The 22,300-nt window shown below is 41.2% G+C and overlaps 1 protein-coding gene across 1 annotated transcript in view; it reads left to right on the forward strand.

Moving 5' to 3' along the window:
- Nucleotides 1-17,049: 17,049 nt before the first annotated feature.
- LOC135114024 (trichohyalin-like) overlaps nucleotides 17,050-22,300 on the forward strand; it is a 188,426-nt gene continuing 183,175 nt past the window's right edge. Inside the window, exon 1 of the mRNA XM_064029651.1 lies at nucleotides 17,050-17,200. The gene's annotated coding sequence lies outside the window, so the exon portion shown is untranslated. The remainder of the gene's footprint in view (nucleotides 17,201-22,300) is intronic.

Below are 22,300 nucleotides of genomic sequence, written 5' to 3' on the forward strand. Positions count from 1 at the left end.
TCTAGAGTAAAAGACAAAAAAAAAAAAGAACTTAAAAAAAAACAAATGTAGGAAAGAAAAAAAGAAACATAAGGAAAAAAGATATTAAAGAAAACAAGTCAGAAAAGAAAGCTATCACAAAATACTCAGTAAAGATCATGACTAACTCTGGGAAAACCTCATGAAAAGCATAACTGACTCATGAAGCCTCACTACAAACACTTCTCGCTACAAGGCTTCCATTATTCACCGTTTTTTTTCATTCAGGGTGTAAAAGAACCATGGGGAGGGCGAGACAGGGCGTGAGGTGCATGGGGAACAGGGCAGTGGAGTGTTGGAAGAGTAGGGGCGGGGGCGTGTTGCTAGTTGCGATGATGGCGTTATGGTTCACCCAGTTCTCGACAAGTGGCCTGAATTCTTTCCTCCACTCGTTGGATGCGTGACTTTTGATGCAGATAGAGACTGGGGGTCATAGCTGTGTGGGTGGATAGATAGATGGATAGATATGTAGATAGATACATACATACATACAGAGAGACTTTCATAGAAAATGGCCTTCTATGTTGAGAAATAGCTATATTGATAGATACATAGAAAATAAAGACGAATGAATAGATAGATAAACATGTGGACTTGTAGCCATGTAGAAAGATACACAGACATATAAATACCTACATACATGGACGGAGATTGACTGATAGAAGAAACCCACCATGTAGATATACAAACAGATAGATAGACAGATAAACTGAAGCATAAAGATGAATAAGTAATCCAACCTAAACAAATGGTAACAGAAACCCACTATTTTCAGCTCTACGTACATAAAAAAAAAAAGAGGGAAGGAGAAGAGAAAAAAAAAAAGGGGGGGGGGGGGAGAAAGTGTTACTGAAGACCCTTGTAACCCTGTAACTCGGAACAGAACAAAGAAGTATCGAAGAAGAAACGTGCTGTGAGAAGAGTTTGTGCGAGGGAAGAATATATTATAACTTCTTGAATGAGTCCGTCTCACTGGCGTGTAGTTTTGAAGAAGTTATGAATGTGTGAGTGTGTGTGTGGGTGTGTGTGTGTGTCTGTGTGTGACTGGCCGCCGATCTGTCTGTCTAACTGGCTGTCTGTCTGTCTGTCCAATTGGCTGTCTGTCTTTCTACCTGTCAGTTTGTCTGTCTTTCAAACTGGCTGGCTGGCTGGCTGGCTGGACGTCGATCCATGCGCCGTCCTAATTGTAAATATGGAATGAAATATTCACACCACGTTAGGGGAAAAATGTTGGGGTGAAATGGCTCTGAATGATGCAATATTATATCCATTTTTTCCCTTTTTTGTACAGTTGATTCCGAAACGTTTAATTCCACACCAGATTTATGTCTTTTATTTTTTGCTGCCGTATTAAAAAAAACATATTGCGTAGGTGTCGAGAGTGCTGATGTATACCTGGCAGCATTAGTCTGTATGGTGAGTGTTTGTAGATGTGAGAGCCTGAACGGTGCGCGGAGTGAGTGTTCAATAAATGTAGTGGTGGTTGTGATGATAATGGTGGTGATGGGGTTATTTATTTATTTTTTTTCTGATTATTTTTCTGTCCATCTTTTCAGTGTTTAGAAGGTAATTATCATCATTTCTTCCTTCCTCCTCTCCCTCTTTCTCTTCCTCTTTTCCTCCTCTTCCTTCTTTTCCACTCTTTCCCAAGTTACTTATTACTCCTCCTCCTCTTTCTCCTCTTCTTGCCGGCTCTCTTTCACACCTCATTCTTTTACTATTCCTCTTCATCTCACTCCTCGTATTCCTTATCTCCTTCTACTTTCTCCTTATATCCTCATCCTTTAGACTTGTCCCCTGCAACCTGCACCTCTAAGTCATTACAACGCACCTATGTCTCCGTAATTGCTTGTCTGTGTCTGCCAATCACGCAGGAAGAAGAGGCTATTCTGTACCGTAATCGCCTCTCATGTTAATTCAATTCCGGTAAATTAGGGCGCAATTGTACTAGACACGTTCCTGTGGGAGTAGGGAAGAGGGAGAGGAAGGACCTATGGGAGGAGGAAAGGGGTAGGAGTAAGCTGAGAGGAGGAAGGGAGAGGAAGGGAGGAATTAAGGGAAGAGGAGTTGGGAGAAGAGAAAAAGGAGGAAGGAGCTCGAAGGAGAAGGGAGAGGGAATGAGAGAGAGAGAGAGAGAGAGAGAGAGAGAGAGAGAGAGAGAGAGAGAGAGAGAGAGAGAGAGAGAGAGAGAGAGAGAGAGGGTGATGAAGCTGAGAGGAGAAAGAAAGGGAGAAGAAAGAGAATGGAGCTGTGAGAAGGAGGGAAGAAAGAGGAAGAAAGGAGCTAGTAGGAGAAGATAGAGGAGGAACCTAGGAGAGAAAAAAAAGTGAAGTGAAATGGATACAGAGGAGGAGAGAAAAGCAAAAAGGCGAAAGATTTCCAGGAAGGCTGTATGTGTCTTCATAAACTCAGTGGCTTGACTAAAACTACTTTGTGGATTGCATTCTTTTCATCTTAAGTTTGTTTTGAAGTCGAGGGAAATAGATGTTTTCATTTACAGTTTCTTCTCTATTAGAGGAATTGCAATCAAGCTCATTACTCGGCTTTCTCTTTTTACTTTTCGAGTTTCCTTGACATCGCAAAAAAAAAAAAAAAAATAAAATAAAATAAAATAAATAAATAAAATAAATAAATAAATAAATAAATAAATAAAATAATGGAGCGTTTTTATTCATGCAAGGACATTCATTTGGATAGTCGATGGAAGAAGGAATCCAGAAAAAGGTTGTGTGATTCTCCGTTTTCCATTGATTAGCAAGTTACATCATGTCTATATGTTAAGAAATTAAATCTTTCACTGCCGTCTGTCACATCTTTCCTGAATCACTAAACATTACGAGACATTTCTTATTCTACAGCCTCTTTCAAACACTATACGAGCGCTGGCTAGGTAGGAAATGTAATATCTATCTTTAAATCCTTTTTATCGATGCGTGTAAAAATATCAATGCATTATTATCATTATTATTTTGGTGCTGTGAATGTTTCCATATCTCAGTGAAAGAGTTAAGACTTAAAAGATAACGAAGCTCATGTTTTATATATGATTTGCTGGAAATGAGAAGGAAAAAAAAAAACATTCATCAAAAGTAATTTCTTCATTTCAAGAGTTATAAAGGGGACCAGAACTGTGAGGGACATCCGGCTGCTGGGAAGAAAGGCGAGGAGGGAGAAGGGACTAAGGACGAAGGAGACAAGAGAAAGGAGGAGAAAGAGAGGGATGTAAAAGGAGAGAAAGGAAGACGGGAGGAGAAGGGAGAATGGAGATGGAAGGATAAAAGATTGTAAAAGAAGGATCTCTATCTTGAAAGTGTCTGTGTGTGTGTGTGTGTGTGTGTGTGTGTGTGTGTGTGTGTGTGTGTGTGCAAGGTTTGGAAAAGAGGAAACGAGAAAGGAAACTAAAGTGGTATACTCAAGAAAACAAGAAACGAAAGAGCGAAAAGACTGGAATGAAGAAAAAAAGTACATTGATGATGGTGATGAAAAGTAGAACAAGAAAGAGAAAGAGAAGAACGAGAAAAGAAAGAGATACATAAACCAGGAAGAACTAAAAGAAAAAAAAAAATAAAAGGCAGAATATATGAAAAAAAAAAGAATGCACAACTTGAGTAACAATAAAAGAACTGACAAAAACCAAAGAATGAGGGACAGACGAGGAAGGGAGATGACCTAGTTTGTGACCTTAAGTAACCCAAGTGGGCCTGACCAGTGACCAGTGTTATGTGGGGTCGTACTAATCCTGCTCAGGTCATCAGGGACAGTATATTAGTTGACTTTATAGATTCTGCCTTGATTACCCCATGAGCGTGTGTGAGGGAAAGATTGTAGGCCCGAAGAAAAGAGAAAGGTGCCTGTGTTTCTCCCTTTCTTCTTTTCCTTCTCATTTTTCTTCCCTCTTTTTTTTTTCATTTTTCGTTCTGCCTTCGTCTCTGTCCTTTCGTTTTTGCTCTTTATTTTGTTTCCAGTTTTCTGTTTTACTTCTCTCCTTTTCTCCTATTTACTTCTGTCCTCTTAATTCTTTTCCTTTCTTTTTTTCTTCAGTATTTTTTTTCTTCTCTGTTTTCTTGTTTCTCCTTTTGTCTTTCATTCTTTCTGCCTTTCTTCATCCCATTTCTTTCCCCACACCTTTCTTTCCTTCCCTTTTTTCACTCCTTAAATTCCTTCCTTCCTTCTGTTCCTCTATTTCTCCATCCATTTCTACCCTTACCTGGAAATCTCCTCCTTTCCTTCACTCTCCTTCCTTTCCTTTCTTCTCCGTCCATTCCTTCCATTCCTTTTATTCCTCCGTTTTTCCATCAGTCTTTCCAGAAATCCGAGTCGGTCTTCCTCCTTCCTTCCCTCCAACCATTCACCAGCGGCTTCATTCTCTCCTCCCTCGCTCCCACTTTCCCTCCACTGCCTTGAGGTTCACCAGCACACAATAGTGACAAAAATAAATCTTTCCTGGCCTCTTTTGTAACACGTTCCTTGCACGAGCATTTTGTTTTAGAAGTCCTTGTCGTTTTTTGAGTCTGCGTTAGTGAAAAGATGTTTAAGTTAGTTGATATAAATAGGTTGGAATATTAGTGTGTAAAGAGAGAGAGAGAGAGAGAGAGAGAGAGAGAGAGAGAGAGAGAGAGAGAGAGAGAGAGAGAGAGAGAGAGAGAGAGAGAGAGAGAGAGAGAGAGAGAGAGAGAGAGAGAGAGATTACTACTACTACTACTACTACTACTACTACTACTAATAATAATAATAATAATAATGACAGTAACAATGATAATAATTACAAAAAAATAATAGATAGAAAAAGCGTTTAATTATACTAACATGTGTGGGTTATTATTTATAGAGCTGGTGGCGCTGGAAGTGAAGGAAATACACAAACAAGAGCTTTTGTCACTTTCCTCGCCTGTACGTGTATTATGATATTTTACAACGTTGATAATGACATTTATTGATGTTCCTATGCTCACACGCCAGCCACTGAACGTGAGTTATTTCAACATAGCCATATTGCCTTTGTATTAATCACGGTGTAAAATTTATATGAATAGGTACCATTTTCTAAACAACGGCGCCTAGTAGTATGCCAGCACGCAATACTTATATATAGCAACACATATCACGCATTACTCATAAAGTCAGACGTGTAATGAGAGAAAAACAATTACTTATCATTTACAGTATTTTAAACAAAGGATGGCGCCAGGATGTCACAGGAAAAAATGATATCTGGCATTCAAACACGATAACAGGAGATATGACACACAGTTCATGGAGTTGGTAGTGTCAAAAACATACCACGAAGAGAATGGCGCCAGAATGTCTCAACGGAAGAACTGGTGTGCGGTATTTCATTAACGTCACATATCTCAAATTACTCTCCGTGTCAGATGCATAATAAAGGAAAGAAAATATCCACCACTGCAAAAGTATGATCTTGAGAACGGCGCCAGAAAGTCTTGCAAGTAAAGTTGATGACGAGTGGCAGTGGTTAGGAAGCTTTGATGAGTGCGCATTTCCAACGGGGTTACATTTCACAGTATTCAGAGCGTACGTGATGCTGATAACGGAACACGCAACGACTGATACGCGGTCACGGCCACCTTTGCAGCACAACTTCCGTTTTACACTCGGCTTTGTTATTACACACTTCTCGCTCATTGAAATAAATAGATACGTAACTGAAAGAAAATGTAAGTGTCGATATATAATAAAAATAAAGGCTTCCTAAGCTTTTTTTTTTAAACTGGACCGTATTGTGTACCGTTTGAGCCTCTTATCTTCACTACTATGACAGGAAGCCATTGGGGGTTTTCAAAGATGCTTCCCTGACTACTGATAAAAAAGTACTCTGCATCGTCAGTTTGGATAATCACCCCTTGACAAACTGACCGTGCATAACATTTGATGGTAGTTTTTATTAAAGCCCAAACCTTTCGTACTGCACGCTCTTAACACTAGCACTCTTACCTAGTGTGTGCAGTGGCCGTGGTGCTGCAAAGGAGATGAGTGTGCATTGGTCGTAATGAGTGTGCAGTGGACATTGAAGTGATGGTCTGTGTGGCAGGGATGATGTGCACTGTGCGTCTCACTTACTGTCAGTGGGCAAGTCTTTATTTACGTGGTGTGTAAGTCTTAATTACACGATGCCTAGCTGTAAATCTCCCTCAGACACTGACACAGAGATACCTTCTGTGTCTCAGTTTTACCTTCTTTTTCTCTTCCTTCATTTCTTCCTTCACCTTTTCCTCTTCCTCTTCCTGGTTCATATCTGTCTCTCTTCAGATTAAAGTACAATTTTTTTCCTTATTTTTTTCTCCTTCCTTTTTTTCCTCCTTCCTCTCCTTGTGTCTTTTTCTTTCTGTTTCTTTTCTTCCCCTCACCTTTTCATTTCGTTCTCCTTCCTCTCCCAGTGTCCTTCCTTTTCTCTCTCTCTCTCTCTCTCTCTCTCTCTCGCTCTCTCTATTCCCTTACTTCGTTCCTTCTTTTCCCCCTCCTTTCTTTCGTCCTGTCCTTCCTGTATCTTTATCTTTCTTAAGGTTGAGACACCAATACTTTCACATCCATTCTTAAACACGATTCTATTTATATTCTGCTGTACAAATAAGATTTTTTTTTTTCTGAATTATTAACATATTAGTAAGGAGGAAAAGTTTCTCTCTCTCTCTCTCTCTCTCTCTCTCTCTCTCTCTCTCTCTCTCTCTCTCTCTCTCTCTCTCTCTCTCTCTCTCTCTCTAAGCCTATAAAATAGAATCCCTAGCTCTTAAATAAAGTGTTTTCTCATTTTGCTACAAAGTGACACGAAAAAGCACTTCCTTGCTGGCCGTGTAGGTGTCTCCCTTGTAAGAGAGAGAGAGAGAGAGAGAGAGAGAGAGAGAGAGAGAGAGAGAGAGAGAGAGAGAGAGAGAGAGAGAGAGAGATGTCTTTACCTTTGTTATTGTTTTGTTTCTCAGTCTCAATAGTCTGTGCTTGTTACACCTGATTGCTTCCTTTCTTATTGGTATTATTATTATTGTTGTTTTTGGGTGCAGGCAAGATTATGGAGATGTAATGTTAATCTCAGGGTTATGAAGAAGTACTGTGTTGAAGAGTGAGAAGGAAGAAATGCGAGAACTACTGTAAAAACGAAGGAGAAGGAAGGAAGAAAAGAAGAAGAAAAAGAAAAGAGGAAGAAGGAGGAGGAAATGTAATAAAATAAAAGAAGAAAGAGAAAGAAAGAAAGAAAGGAAGATGATAAAGGAGAAAAAGGAGGAGATGAAGACGGATAACAAGAAAAAAAAAAAAGAAATGAAAGAAAAAAAGAAAGAAAAAAACAAAAAGAACAAAACAAGGGGGAGAAGGAAAAAAAAAGAGATAAAAGAAGGAAATGAGAAATAAAAGCTAATAGAACATATACGCTAGATAAAAAAAAAAAAAAAAAAAACATTCCTTATAACAGGATACAAAATCACGTGAATCTAATACAGTCTTCCTTATATTGCCACCACACAGCAGATGGAAAGAGCAAGCGAGTGACTCATTGAACTTAACACTCACATCCCCCCACAGTCTCTCGTAACATTGACTAGTGGTGTTTCAGTCCAGATAAGCAGATGAGTTCTAGGAAAATCTCCACAGAGGATTTTTTAGAGTCATACGTGCTGCCTGTCAAGGGGAAAAATGTGCGTATGTGTGTATGTTGTTGTTTCTGTGTTAAAATTTGGAGAGCCGGAATTACTGCTGTGTTATTTCTGCTAAATTTCCTCTTCTTGAATAGGACAGTGTGCTCATTCAGCCAGTTACTTGATTATCTGTTATCAGTAATATTTTCATTCATTCACTCAGTCTGTCAGTCAATCATTCAGTCATAAGAGTAGAATCGTCCGTCAGTCAGTGAATCCGTCAGTCATTCACTCACTCAGTTACTCACTATAATATTCTGTCAGTCAGTCAGTCCATCAGTTAAACAGCAAAGTCGAGCAATCCGTCTGTCACTCACTCGGTCAACCACTCACTCGGTCATTCACTATAGTATTCAGTCAGTCAGTCAGTCGTGTTCATTAAATGCGCACTGCAACGTGTCTCTGAGTCTCTCCGTCTTGTCTGTGTTCGAGTTGTGCCTCGCTGGTGGTGTTGCATGATGGTCACCAGTGTGCTGCAGGTGGAGGCGCTGAAAGTAATCACCTGAAGACGAAAGTTTAATGGTACTTTCAGTATCTCCATTATTACTTTTTATTATACTACTCTGAGTGAAGTACTTAGGGATATTCAATTATCTTTATGTTTTTCTATCTATTTACTGTTTTTACGGTGTTTACTTGACGTGTCTTTTCCTTGATGGTAAAAAATAAAAGCAAATAATCTCTAATCTCTCTCTCTCTCTCTCTCTCTCTCTCTCTCTCTCTCTCTCTCTCTCTCTCTCTCTCTCTCTTGCCTCCGTGTACGTGTTGTCAGGCCGTCGGCAGCCACATGTCGCCTACGTGTCCCTCGCGCCGTGCAGTGGCTTATGGTTCTCCCGTCTGTGCCCGGAGTCCCTCACTGCCGCGGCGGAGGCTCAATTAAGGCCTTTCAGCTTTTGCCGCCCTGGGAGGAAACCGCACCAACACACTCCCTTCTTTGTCTCTAACAGGATGAAGAAGTGAACTTTCTGATACCTCACGAGACAGAGAGAGAGAGAGAGAGAGAGAGAGAGAACATAAGAACATAAGAAATAAGGGAAGCTGCAAGAAGCGACCAGGCTTACACGTGGCAGTCCCTGTATGAAACACACCTACCTATTTCAGAGAGAGAGAGAGAGAGAGAGAGAGAGAGAGAGAGAGAGAGAGAGAGAGAGAGAGAGAGAGAGAGAGAGAGAGAGAGAGAGATATTGGTGTAGAAGTAAACGGAACATAACAGCGTATAGTGGAAGAACTGAGGTATTTATGACCTATAGTAAATGAAAGATATGAAGATGACAGGTAGACTGGTAAACTCCGGATTTATGTACCTGTTTCAAGACACCTGAGACTAACTTTTTTCGTGTCCCTTTCTTTTTACTATTTTAAAGCGACACATTGAGTGGACTTTCATCGTGTTTTTTGAACCCTTGGACTGTCTCCTTCACGCGCAGACCTCAAATATAAAGGAACTGTGCATTGTCCATTATTTGGGATAATGACAGTGATTTTTGAATGTGAATATATCTCAACCTCCCTTCACTTCTGTTCGACTCAAAGTTCCTTGATCACGAACCATTCAGAAGCATTTACGAGTATTATTGTTCTACAGCCACCCCTAAGATTGCACTAACTAGAAATTTTAAAGGTTCACTCTATTAATCGTATTTTTTCTTGTAGGTGCTTTTAAATGTTTTGTGTAGCGTTTTTAATGTGAAGTGTTGCACATTGCAGTGGAAGGGTTAATTAAAGATGGTTCCTCTTGTTCCTGTTAAGAGTTAAGTGCTGTACATCACGGACCTCTAGGGAGTGTTCAGGAAGCTGTGTGTACCTTTGTGTTCATTGGATGGGTTAAAAGTGAACTTACTGTGTGTTGGTTACTCAAGTTGGGTAAGTGTTGGTGAGGCGAATATACTCTCAGTGGGTGTATTCAAGATCTTCGGTGTGGTTGCGTTTTCATGAGATCACGTATTTGTTCAGTCTCGCTTTCAGAAATGAGTGGAAATTCCTCTAATAAGAAAAATGAGATGGGATGAACTGTGCTTCTGTCTTGGTAACGCAATAACGTCGCTCAACGCTGAAATAAAAGTCCAACTTTCATTCTTCTTTCAACTAATCTGCCCTCCGGTATTCTCTCCTTCCCAAACTTTATGGGAGTGAAGGAAAAAAAAAAGAAAGAGAAAACAAACCTTTTAATTAATTCCCCTGCGGCTATGAATGCTCGAGGGACAAACTAAGAGGGAGAAGGAAACTTGATATTACCTCACTCTCTCCCTTTTTCCTCTTCTTTCTTGGCCTTTGTAAAAAATAAGTTCTGAATCAGTTTTGTTTGTGTGCGGGTCGGGGAGCGATTACTCAAGTCACTTTTCCTTGTTTTACTGCACCAAAGTTCCAGGATATCTCGCCTCACAGCTGCTCCAAACTTCTGACAGCGGTTGATGCGAAAGCTAAACCCTCCGTCCCTTCCCTTGGCTGGCTTGTCGGCTATCGGATGGTTCTCCCCCGCTGCGTCACTGGGAGAAAGGGCGGCGCTAACTCACGGCTAACAAGGTCCAGGAGACCCTTGGGAGGCGTGGCGTGCCCTGGAGGTGTTGTTTTTGCTCCGTCACGAGGTTAGGCGGAAGATACTGGCTGGGGGATGTAAGTGAGAGGGTGAGGAAGGTCTGGGAGGAGGGAAACGAGAGTTACTGAAGTTGAAATATGGTGCTGTAGTGATTTTACCTCTCTCTCTCTCTCTCTCTCTCTCTCTCTCTCTCTCTCTCTCTCTCTCTCTCTCTCTCTCTCTCTCTCTCTCTCTCTCTCCTGTTTCCATTTTCTCTCGTTTTTGTTTTAATCCTCTCATCCCACCCACTTGTCTGCTCCTCTGGATTAATTGGCTAATTGAATGACTGACTGACTGACTGACTGGCTGACTGACTGACTGACTGGCTGACTGGCTGACTGACTGACTGATTGACTGGCTCTCTAAAGTGACTAAGTGTGTAAAAGAGTGAATGAGTGCATGTCTAAGTAATTAGGTGACTGACCGACAGCTGACCAAATGGCTTCGTGACTATCAAACTGACTGACTTTCTTACTTCTTTGCGGATTAGCGCACGTAACTGGTCATTGATTCCTGTTTTCCTTTTTCTGTTCCGTTTTCTTTTCTTCAGTAGTTCTCGCAGCGGTCATATATAATCTGCCGGCGGAGGGATTAGGTGAGGAGCGGCCAGTATATGTGAATTACTCATCTGATTTACCTGCTTGTCGATGTTCCAGGCAGTTGATATCACAAGTTAGTGTTAAAGAAAGGAAACACGTTATTCTTCCCTTCTTGAAACTTTCCTGCAGTGAAGTTAATGATAATAGTTATGGTGGTGTTGGTGGTGGTGGTGATGGTGGTGGTGAACGCAAGATTGTTATAAAATTTTGTCTTTTCATCGATTTTAGTTTTCTTTTTTCATGTTTTTTAATGGAGTGAGTGACGAGAAAAGTCTCACCTCACTCCTAAACTTAAATTGAAGTTTATTGCTTGACTTCATATCTCCTCGTCCTCCTCCTCCTCGTCCTCCTCCTCCTCCTCCTCCTCCTCCTCCTCCTCCTCCTCCTCCTCCTCCTCCTCCTCCTGCTCCTCTTACGTCATCATCATCATCATAATTTTCCTCCTCATCATCATTACCATCGTCATCATCATTATTATATTGCTGTTGTTGTTGTTGTTGTTGTTGTTTTCTTTTTCCTTATCATCTTCATCTTTATCCTCTTATTCATATTTACCTACTTCTTCTTCTTCTTCTTCTTCTTCTTCTTCTTCTTCTTCTTCTTTGTCTCTTTTAAAATCCTCAGTGTCTTTTGCACCATTTTTCATCTCCTTTCATTAAGATTTGTGCAGTGTATATACATTTTTCCCTCCCTGTCCCTCATATTCATTCCATCTCTCAAAAAACCGTGTGCAATTTAGGAACGAAATGAATGTGACTAAAATAAAACAGAAAAAGCTAACAATTCTTATGTTTTTGACCTTTTTTTTTATTAATATTTTGCAAGTGTCATTGAGCGTATTCATTTTTTTTGTTTATTTATTTTGGAACTATATTCCTTTTTCCTTGTATTTACTTTCCTGCCTCAAAATTCAGACGCCTTTCTGTATATATGTGTGTGTGTGTGTGTGTGTGTGTGTGTGTGTGTGTGTGTGTGTGTGTGTGTGTGTGTGTGTGTGTTTAAGGAAAATGTATGACTGTTTTCATCCCTCGACTCAGGAAGTGATTGGCGGGTGTTGCTTTTCCTCTGTGTTTGTCTGAAGCAGTTGGCTGTTTGTGTTTGCCTTCCTTTGTTTGTGTCTTATAATGACTCCTCTGTTCCCTTTTGTTTCCACATTTCCTTTCATTTTCTCTTTTTTTTTTCCTTCTTTTTTTCTTCTTTTCTTATTCTGTCTCTCATGACCTCCCTCTGTTTGCATCTCTCTTTTCTCACGACTATGGCTCTTTGAGAGAGAGAGAGAGAGAGAGAGAGAGAGAGAGAGAGAGAGAGAGAGAGAGAGAGAGAGAGAGAGAGAGAGAGAGAGAGGTTTGGTTATTAATATCTACTACACTCTCTCTTGCTTCTTCCTTTACATGTCTTTTCTGTCTGTCTGTCTATCTGCATGCCTGACTGTCTCTGTCTCTTTGTCTGTCTACTTCTGTCTGTTTGTATGTCTGTCTGTCTGTCTGTCTGTCTGTCTGTCTGTCTGCTCTCTCAGCATCTTATATAAACGGGAATGTTATTTTAAGGAGCCTCGTATATTTGTAATAATAATAGTGATGATAATGATAATAATAATAATAATAATAATAATAATAATAATAATAATAATAATAATAATAATAATAATAATAATAGTAATCGTAATAATTTCGGTATTCTATCTTGTGTTGTTCTAATGTCATATCTATTTTTCAATTCTCTCTCTCTCTCTCTCTCTCTCTCTCTCTCTCTCTCTCTCTCTCTCTCTCTCTCTCTCTCTCTCTCTCTCTCTCTCTCTCTCTCTCTCTCTCTCTCTCTCTCTCTCTCTCTCTCTCGCTATATGATTCACTATTTCGTAAATTTCTTCTCCTTTCTGCGATTCATTGCATTCAAATACATTCTCGAAATATTTCCTTCTTTTCTCTCTGTGTCACCAATTTGGGCAGTTGTTTAGAGACACTGTTGTCATTGTTGTCATTTTGTTTTGTTATTTTTCCCTTTAGTCATGCAACAATTTTCCTTTTTATTTGTGTATGATAAGTTTGATTTCAATTTATCATTTTCCTTTTGTGATTTTGTCTGTGTTTCCTTTGTATACACTTTATTGTAATTGTCCTCGTCTATTTTTTTCTTCCCTTTCTTCTTGTTTTAATTGTTTCATTTTCTTCCATGTTTTGTTCTTGCTTTTCTTGTTTTTTGTTGTGTATCCTCGTTCTTCTTGTTATTCTTCTTCTAGTTCTTTTAATTCTTGGTCTTGTCTCTTCTTGTTTCTATTCTTGTTCTTATTAATTGTTTACTCTTTTTCTACTTGATCTCCTCCTCCTCCTCCTCATCCTCCTCCTCCTCCTCCTCCTCCTCCTCCTCCTCCTCTCTTACTACATTTCCCATTCCTCCTCGACTTCCTCTTACTCCTTCATTCCTTTCGTACTCTTATGTAATTTTCTGAATCGCAATTGGGAATTCAACGGAAATTCTCTCTCTCTCTCTCTCTCTCTCTCTCTCTCTCTCTCTCTCTCTCTCTCTCTCTCTCTCTCTCTCTCTCTCTCTCTCTCTCTCTCTCTCTCTCTCTCTCTCTCTCTCTCTCTCTCTCTCTCAGCAGCTGGATGCAAGAAGGCCGCCACCCTGTCTCGCTTTTCCTCCTCCTTCTCCCCCTTCTCCTCCTCCTCCTCCTCCTCCTCCTCCTCCTCCTCCTCCTCCTCCTCCTCCTCCTCCTCCTCCATCTGTTTCTTCTCCGTCGTCTCTCCTCTTGGATGTAATGTCAAAGGTTGCAGACTCGTGATATCTTAGTACCTCTTGTGTTGGCAAAAAAGCACAACAAAACAGCCAGCATTTAAGGGCGAGAACAGCCGAATATCTGATAAACTTTCTTTTTTTTTGTGTGTGTTGTGGAACTTTTTTTCTGTTTCCAATTTCGGAAGTTTGTTTGTTTTGCGTGTGTGTGTTTATGTGCAACGGTGCGTGTGTTTGTTGGGAGAGGTGGCGGTTATTAAGCCGGTCCTGTTCGGTGGAGAGAGAGAGAGAGAGAGAGAGAGAGAGAGAGAGAGAGAGAGAGAGAGAGAGAGAGAGAGAGAGAGAGAGAGAGAGAGAGAGAGAGAGAGAGATTTGGTAATATCTCTCATATCACGGTTTTCTTAATCTCTTCTTTCGCCTCACTCCTCCTCCTCCTCCTCCTCCTCCTCCTCCTCCTCCTCCTGGTTTTCCCTCCTTACTTTATTCTCTTCATTTTCTTCTTTTTTCCACACCCGATGCTTTTTCTTCCTCTCCATCCTATTCATAATCTTTTGCTTTTATTTTTCTAAGTTTATTTTCTGTCCACTCCATTTTCCTTTTCATCATCTCCTTCATCCTTTCCTTAACTGTATTTTGTCCTTTCTTTTTCCCCCATTCATTTCCCCTCCTTTCCTTCTGTATCCCTTAGAACCCACTCTTTTTTTCTTTATTATCCATTATCTACCCTCTTCTTTTCCTTTATGATTTTCTCTCCTGTTACTTCCTTGTCCTCTATCACCCTTGTCTTCCTCTCTTCCCTTCTTTTCCCTCCCTGTGCAAACCCTTCGTCCCTGAGGCCATCTGTGCCACGTGTTGTAGGAAGGGCGAGGGGAAGAGGGTGCCGCAAAGGGCGTGTTGTGTTGTGGGAGTGTAGCTGCTTGTCCTTGAGAGTCTTTCTGCGGCAGCTCTTCATGTTTTATGGTTCTGTTAGGTTTTACTCAATTTTTATGTAAGTGGCTGTACCCAGGCAGACACAGGAACACACACACACACACACACACACACACACTGGAACAACTTTACCGTCAACTCAAAATTTTAGGTCAAAAGAAACGTTAGCTCCCGGGTTGCCTAGTCTGGTGAACACTTAATTACAATAATGTTGGGAGGAACAGAGTAGCACTTGTCAGAGGAACACCTGCAGGTCGCCACTAGGAGGACCATTACCTCTGAGGGGCAGCACTTGTGAGGGTAGTGGCCTCGAGAAAGATACTAAGGAAGGAAAGTAGGTCTGTTGATGCCTCTCTTAAGGTCACTCAGTTTTTGTAAAGGTGGTACTTTTAAGAAATAGTTTGCGGGGGTCTGTGCGATGTTTGTGAGAGTATTTAGGGAAGTATTCTATTGCTTGATTTGTAGTTTTGTAGTAGAGGAAATGTAAAATAACTGGCCACATGAGGAAATACAGAAAGGAATATCAACATTTAAAACACAAACAGTTACGAAAAAATTCATTCCAAGTACACTTATAATCTTTAACGTAAACCGGAGCTTCTAAGAATACACTTTCAAGTATTTGCAAACACAGGTATCAGCGTGTTTCTCTTTCTCATTCCCGTCACAGGGCGAGATGTGAATCCTGTTAGCACCGGTATGTGGCCTCGCAGCACCACCATCTGTACGTGTGTTTAGCATTCTGTTCTTGCGTCTGGGCTGGAGGTGAGCGTCGCAGGAGGGCCGGGCGGGTCACGCGGGAAGGGAACTAATTATATGCAAATGAATATAATGTTGCGCTAAGGATGGTCCGCTCTTGAGTCATGATGAATTTTGAAGTTTGAGAAGTGGCTGTGTGAGGAAACTGTCATGTTGTTGGTCGCATGTTGTTTGTTAAGCCTTCTGGCAGCGGATGTGAGAGTTCATTGCCTGTCTTGTCTATCCGGCCGTTACTACATCTCGTTATCTCCATCTTATCTAAAGTCGTGGTCAGAATTAGATTAACCTGCGTTCACGTTGTGTTTTGTTTGTTTATGTCCATCATTCTTGAGTCCTGCGATTTGCTAGTCATCTTACAGTGCGGTGACTCTCAGCAGATCACCGGACTTAAGATTGGAGAGAAAAAACGCTAAATACAATTGCTTAATCCTTTCACTAACTACTCAAGGGTATTTTTTCTTGTTTTACCTTCACTTCCAAACCTTATACGGACTAGAAACTGCAAAATCTATTCTTTTAATCCCCCTTCTCTTTTGTACTTAACATAAGAAATAAGGGAAGCTGCAAGAAGCGACCAGGCTTACACGTGGCAGTCCATGTATGAAATATACCTACCTATTTCCACCTATCATCCCCATCCATAAACTCGTCTAATCTTCTCTTAAAGCTCCCGAATGTCGTAGCACTAACAACATGATTACTGAGTCCGTTAATAAGTAGGTGCTTATAAAGATTGTAGATGGTTATAAAGATTTCTAGTGCTGTAAATTGTTGCATATCACACTTAAAGGGTTAGTGTGAGATCTTACTTGACTGCTGACCATCACTGTATATGTCTCCACCTCTCCCCTCACCACTCTCACTCTCCTTCAGATATTCCTTCATCTATTCACTTCCTGATGCACATTCACTTCATCCACCTACTCCTCTGTTCTTCTTCTTCTTCTTCCTCCTCCTCTTCCTCCTCCCCCACACATGACTTCCACATCATAACTTTGGTCAGAAAAAAGTATGGAATGTTTTATATGATAACTTGTGATGGATCGATACACACACACACACACACACATTCTCTCTCTCTCTCTCTCTCTCTCTCTCTCTCTCTCTCTCTCTCTCTCTCTCTCTCTCTCTCTCTCTCTCTCTCTCTCAAATCACAACCAGCCAAAAAATAGTACGAGAAAATAGTCCTAGCATTCTTCTCCTTTGAGCATTACATTATAGTAAGATAGAGGCCATAAACGGTAATGTTATAAATACACGGCCAGGATACGACCCTGGGGAACACTACTTTACAAGGCAGAAAAGTTACAATACCGCTGGGAGGAGCTTAGGAGGGCGAGGCGATAATTTACTGGACGGGCTGAGACGGAAAGCACATAACAAACTCCTGTGCTGTGCGTGGGGTGAGGGAAGGTTGGGTTATGTGTGTGTGTGTGTGTGTGTGTGTGTGTGTGTGGGTGGGTAGTGGATGGCAGTTATGGTGATTACTTGAAGGTTCTGTTGTGTGTGTGATAAGGTAGTGAGAGGGAAATGTTTTTGGGGTGAAGAACTGCTGTTACTACTACTGGTGTTACTACTACTACCACTACCACCACCACCACGACTTGCCTAGGAGTAATGGAATGGAGAATGGTCAAAAAGTACAAACAACAAAATATAAAAAGTCTGTTTGATTGCCTCTCATCAAACAGCTGAATAGAAAAAAGGTTCTGATTATTTCCATAGGTGTTTTGCTGCAGCTACTACTGTTTACTACTACTACTACTACTACTACTACTACTACTACTACTACTACTACTACTTTTCTACTCTCGCAGGTGGTGTATGGCCTCAACACACGCGGGGAGGAGCTGGAGGCACAGCTGGCCACGGCAAAGGAGTCCGAGGAGGCGCTGAAGACGAGCAACACAGAACTGCAACACAGACTCAACCACTGCAAGAGCAAGGTGAGTGAGTGGGTGAGTGAGTGAGTGAGTGAGTGTATTGTGAAAACTTTTAAAAGACATTGACGGGAAAAGAAACATGAATGAATTGTAATGGAAATGAGGAGGAGGAGAAGGAAGAGGATGAAGAGGAGGAATAGAGAAAAGAAACTGTATTTGTTAACTACTGCAAGAGCAAAAATTGAGTGTGTAAACTTTTAAAAGACATTGATGGGAAACAGAAACGTGAATGAATACCGATGGAGATAAGGAGGATAACAGAATGAATAGAAGGAAAAGAGCAGGAAACTGTGTTATTTTTTTAGTTATAGTAAATAGGAATTGAACTAGTATTACTTAAGTTTCATATCTACCTGTGCCTAACATTTCCTAGCCATACCTATTTCATATTACCAAGTAAACACCACCTCTACATTCCTCCGTACCACTCCAGATATTAATGTTTCAACGTAACGTTTTAGGAAATCCCAATTTTTCACCACGTCATAAGTTCATCTGGTTTCCGTGATGTTGTTTTCACGGCAGTCTGTTTTTCCATCCGCTTTCATTAACACGTTCGTTATTCCTCTTGCTGCAGTTCAGTGATTGGATGTGGTGTGTGCGTACCTGCGTGCGTCTGAGTGTGTGTGTGTGTGTGTGTGTGTGTGTGTGTGTGTGTGTGTGTGTGTGTGTGTGTGTGTGTGTGTGTGTGTGTGTGTGTGTGTGTGTGTGTGTGTGTGTGTGTGTGTGTGTGTGAAAAAAAGGGAGAGAGAGAGAGAGAGAGAGAGAGAGAGAGAGAGAGAGAGAGAGAGAGAGAGAGAGAGAGAGAGAGAGAGAGAGAGAGAGAATATTAGTGCATATTTTTGAAGGGGAAAGAAGAGTGGCCGCTTTGTGCGTGTGTGTGTGTTAGGAAAGCACTATTCTGAAAGGAAAAACCTCTTTACTTTTTTTTTTTTCTTTGCTTCGTTTAAGGTTTTTTTGATATTTTACTTGTTTTTTTTTTTCTTCTCCCTCCCTCTGCACTTCGTTGTTTTAGAGTGACTGTTTCATTTTGACTCTATACTCGTATTTTCTCGTGTACCTTTACTTCTTTGTTTATTTACCTCTCTCTGCTTCTTCCCAACCTCCCCACCACCACTGCTTGTCCATCTGTCTATTTCTTCATCCATCTATCTACACTGACTCACTGATGAATTAATTTTATCTATGCATTTATTTTTATCTGAAGATTTGTCTACTTATTTTTTTGTGCCTGAAAACTCTTCGCTTTCATTCCGATGGTTCTGCACGCGCGCAGAAGACGAGGGCAGGAAAGAGAGAGAGAGAAAGAGAGAGAGAGAGAGAGACAGGAAAATTATGTAGCTAGGATTTTTCTCATGCTCTAACTGTGTGTGTGTGTTGGGTTAGCAGGGAAGCAGGTAAACAGTGTGTATGCAGGCAGCCAGTCATGTTAGGCTTACAGTGAGGTATAATTTTGCATGATGGGACGTGTGATCAGCAGGGCACTGGAATGTACATCGACTAGAAGACAAAACTGATTATAGATAGGTTAGAAAATACATGTGTCAGAGAGAGAGAGAGAGAGAGAGAGAGAGAGAGAGAGAGAGAGAGAGAGAGAGAGAGAGAGAGAGAGAGAGAGAGAGAGAGAGAGATTCCATTAAACGTGAGACTGCAGCAAGCTCTAGCCTACATGTACACGAAGGAATGGCTGGGGCGATGGCATTGTATATCTTTCGACAGGTTTATAGCACCATGAAGCGGTGGTGGTGGTGGTGGCTGTGGCTTTAGTACTTTTCTGTAAACTTAAAGGAGAGGGGGTTGTAATTAATTTTTTTCTCATAAATTTTTGCAGTTGCCTCATAGAAGACTTGTTATGTGGACTCAGAGGACGTTAAGAGTTGTTTTTTTGGCATAAAGTTTTGTAGTTAACGTTAAGCCTTAGTTAAGCCTTAGTTAACGACTTTTTCATGTAAGAATGATATGAAAAAAAGAATATAGCTAAATCAGAACAGTTTATATATTTTTGACTGAGCCTGTTTGCGTTGAAAGGATCTATGGTGCATCATTAAAAAAAAAAGTCAAGTTATTGATGGGATAAGTAAAAGAAATGATAAAATTTAGGTTTTATTAGGATAGACGTGTGTGTGTGTGTTTGTGTGTGTGTGTGTGTGTGTGTGTGTGTGTGTGTGTGTGTGTGTGTACGCGCACCCTCACCTGGCCCCTGAGGGCTGGTTGGCTCATCACGGCCCGGCTTTTGATCACCGGCTCGCGTGATTGTTGATAAAAGAAATAATCCTTTTAGTCAGGAAGCGCTGGCACGTCAGAAGAATGATTGCGCTGTTTGGGGGACGAAAAGATTTGATTAGAGATTATGATGTCAAAACAAACAACTGAAATTTGAGGCACACGCCCACTTTAGTTTCAGAGAGCAGTGCGGCGCAGACTCGGTACATTGGTATATTGTTATACAGAGGGACATCGAAAGTTTTGGGAATTGTTGAGCATACAAATAGAAATGCAAACATAATTCTTTATCCTTCATTACCGGTTCTCTGGTAATTGTTTGTTCCGGAATAAAAGCAGACTCGGGAATGAAAATTAAATATTAGACGTCTTTTTTTTTATTTTTATCAAGAACATGAAAATGAAAGTGATATCTGGTTGTGTTATTACCAAAGCGTTACATAACCTCAAATAGAAAATTCCTCTCTCTTTCTTTTTATTGATTATTTTAGTCACTACTCAAAAGCAGAACACTGACAACCAGCACCACCACACAACACAAGAAATACACAACAGAACAAAGGAACACACAAAAAAATGTATCACATCCCGCGGGACACAGATAACCCCCACTTTTCTCTTTTTTCCCTCCCTCACTCGTCCCTTCCCCGCCTTATCCTTCCTCGGGGACTCCACCTTCATCTTCCCCTACATCCACATCACCACCACCACCACTACAACCACGACCACCACCACCACCACCTTAACCTCATCTCCGCCCTCATTCATTCCTCCTCACCTCCATCCATCTTCATTCCCTGCCATGATGCCATCCCTGTCCATTCCTCCCCTCTTACTCCTTACATCCTCACCCCCTCCCTCCCCTCCATCGGTCCTGTCAAAGCGCTAATAGGCGAAACGAAAATACTAATTAATCGCCGTCTCGCTTTGTACTTACTGAGCTGTCGCTGGTCAGTCCGGGATCAGGTTTTCATTGGCTTGTTGGCAGGCAGTGGCGTGGCATTGCTGGCCTGGCAAGTGTTCATTTGATGGCTATCCGGCAACGTCATGACCCCTGCCCCTTCTTTTCTATTTTTGTGGCTCTCAGTATGTATGTGTGTGTAAGAGAGAGAGAGAGAGAGAGAGAGAGAGAGAGAGAGAGAGAGAGAGAGAGAGAGAGAGAGAGAGATCAGTTAGACTTACATGACAAAATCGTGGGAGTGCGACTTGCTAACTGACCGACGGATGGGTATTAAGAAGTCAAAGTTTGCATTACTACGAAAAGTCTATAATCACCATTCGTTATCAGCATGTATATATTTCTTCACGTTCGACAGATTATAGTACAGTGCACAAGCTTCTCTTTCTCCTTCTACCTCTCTCTTTCTCTCCCTCCAACCGTCTATCTTTCTCTGACAACCGTCGCAGATACTTAAGGGAAAAAGACAAGATCACAAGTCACTGCCGAAAAATGCTGATGTAATTGCCCTCTACTTGATGTGAACGACCCGCGGCTCCTAAACTCTGCTGTGTTTCAATGACTACCATGACACTGCAACACTCACGGCCAGGGAAAAGCAATGTAATCTTGAAACGACCCTTGCTTACACGCATAGAGAGAAGGAAAGCCAATCCGTCTGAGCAGTGTCTGAGAGAGAGAGAGAGAGAGAGAGAGAGAGAGAGAGAGAGAGAGAGAGAGAGAGAGAGAGAGAGAGAGAGAGAGAGAGAGAGAGAGAGAGAGAGAGAGAGAGAGAGAGACTAATCCCTCCTCAAATGTCACCTCTTTTATACGGCAAACAGAAATGTTAAATCATCTTTTGCTGGTAAATATAACACATGGAAAGGATTTAAGTCCGGCCTTTATCTTTTGTTCTCTTAGGGATCAAGATACCTCCCCTACATGGCCGTGCTTCTTTATCTCTGGTACGTGTGTGTGTGTGTGTGTGTGTGTGTGTGTGTGTGTGTGTGTGTGTGTGTTTCCTTTTTCCTCTCGGCGTGATAATGTCATGGAAGCTTTCCATGCCAAAGACGAATGAGAGGATTACTCTTATGTGTGCCAGGAGGAGGAGGAGGAGGAGGAGGAGGAGGAAGAGAGGAAAGAGAGGATGAGGATGAGGATGAAGAGGAGGAGGAAGAAGAAGAGGAGAAAGAGAGGAAAAAGGAGGAGAGAGAAGAGGAGCAGGAGGATTAGAAGAAAGTGAAGGGGGAGGAAGAAGAAGAGGAGGAGGAGGAGGAGGAGGAGGAGGAGGGGAAAGACGGGAAGGCGAGGAAAATCTGATATCGTTATTAAAGAAATGGTTCGTAATATGTTCCTACGTTTTCTTTCTCTTTTTTGTACATTTTGGATTTGTTTTCAGCCTCGTACTGATGTTTTCTTGTTTGTCATATAGTTTAGTCTTCACTTCATGCGAAAGCTTTACATTGTACTTGTGTTTTCTTTTTTTTTTCTTATGGTTTTAATCTCCCTCCCCCATAATGTTTTTCTGACTTCTAAATATGGGCTCAATTTTTTGTTAAGTGGCCCCTAACAGCAAGCAAGAAGCGGCGACCGGAGACACTTATCTTCGCCACTTTTCACTTTAACGATGCAAAAACATGAGATTATTATTCATATCCCCTTAACAAAACGCAGTGAGAAATGTTGAAGCCGACAATGAGGAAGAAAAGTAAGACGAGAAAGTTTCACTCCTAACAAAATCAAACTTCTGCTTAAAACTGATAAAGCTGAGTGCCTTAAGAGTTACATTTCCACTGCTCCCTCACGCCAGACGTTCCTTCCCCTTGACAAGCCTTGACCAGCCAGTGTCCAGGATGTAAGAAGGTTATAAGACCCTCAACACGTTTACATGCGAGCAGATAAGAGGCTGGCGAATGCGTACACAAGCCTGCATAAATAATGTT

This window comes from Scylla paramamosain, chromosome 27 (genome assembly GCF_035594125.1).
Source record: "Scylla paramamosain isolate STU-SP2022 chromosome 27, ASM3559412v1, whole genome shotgun sequence".
NCBI lineage: Eukaryota > Metazoa > Arthropoda > Malacostraca > Decapoda > Portunidae > Scylla > Scylla paramamosain.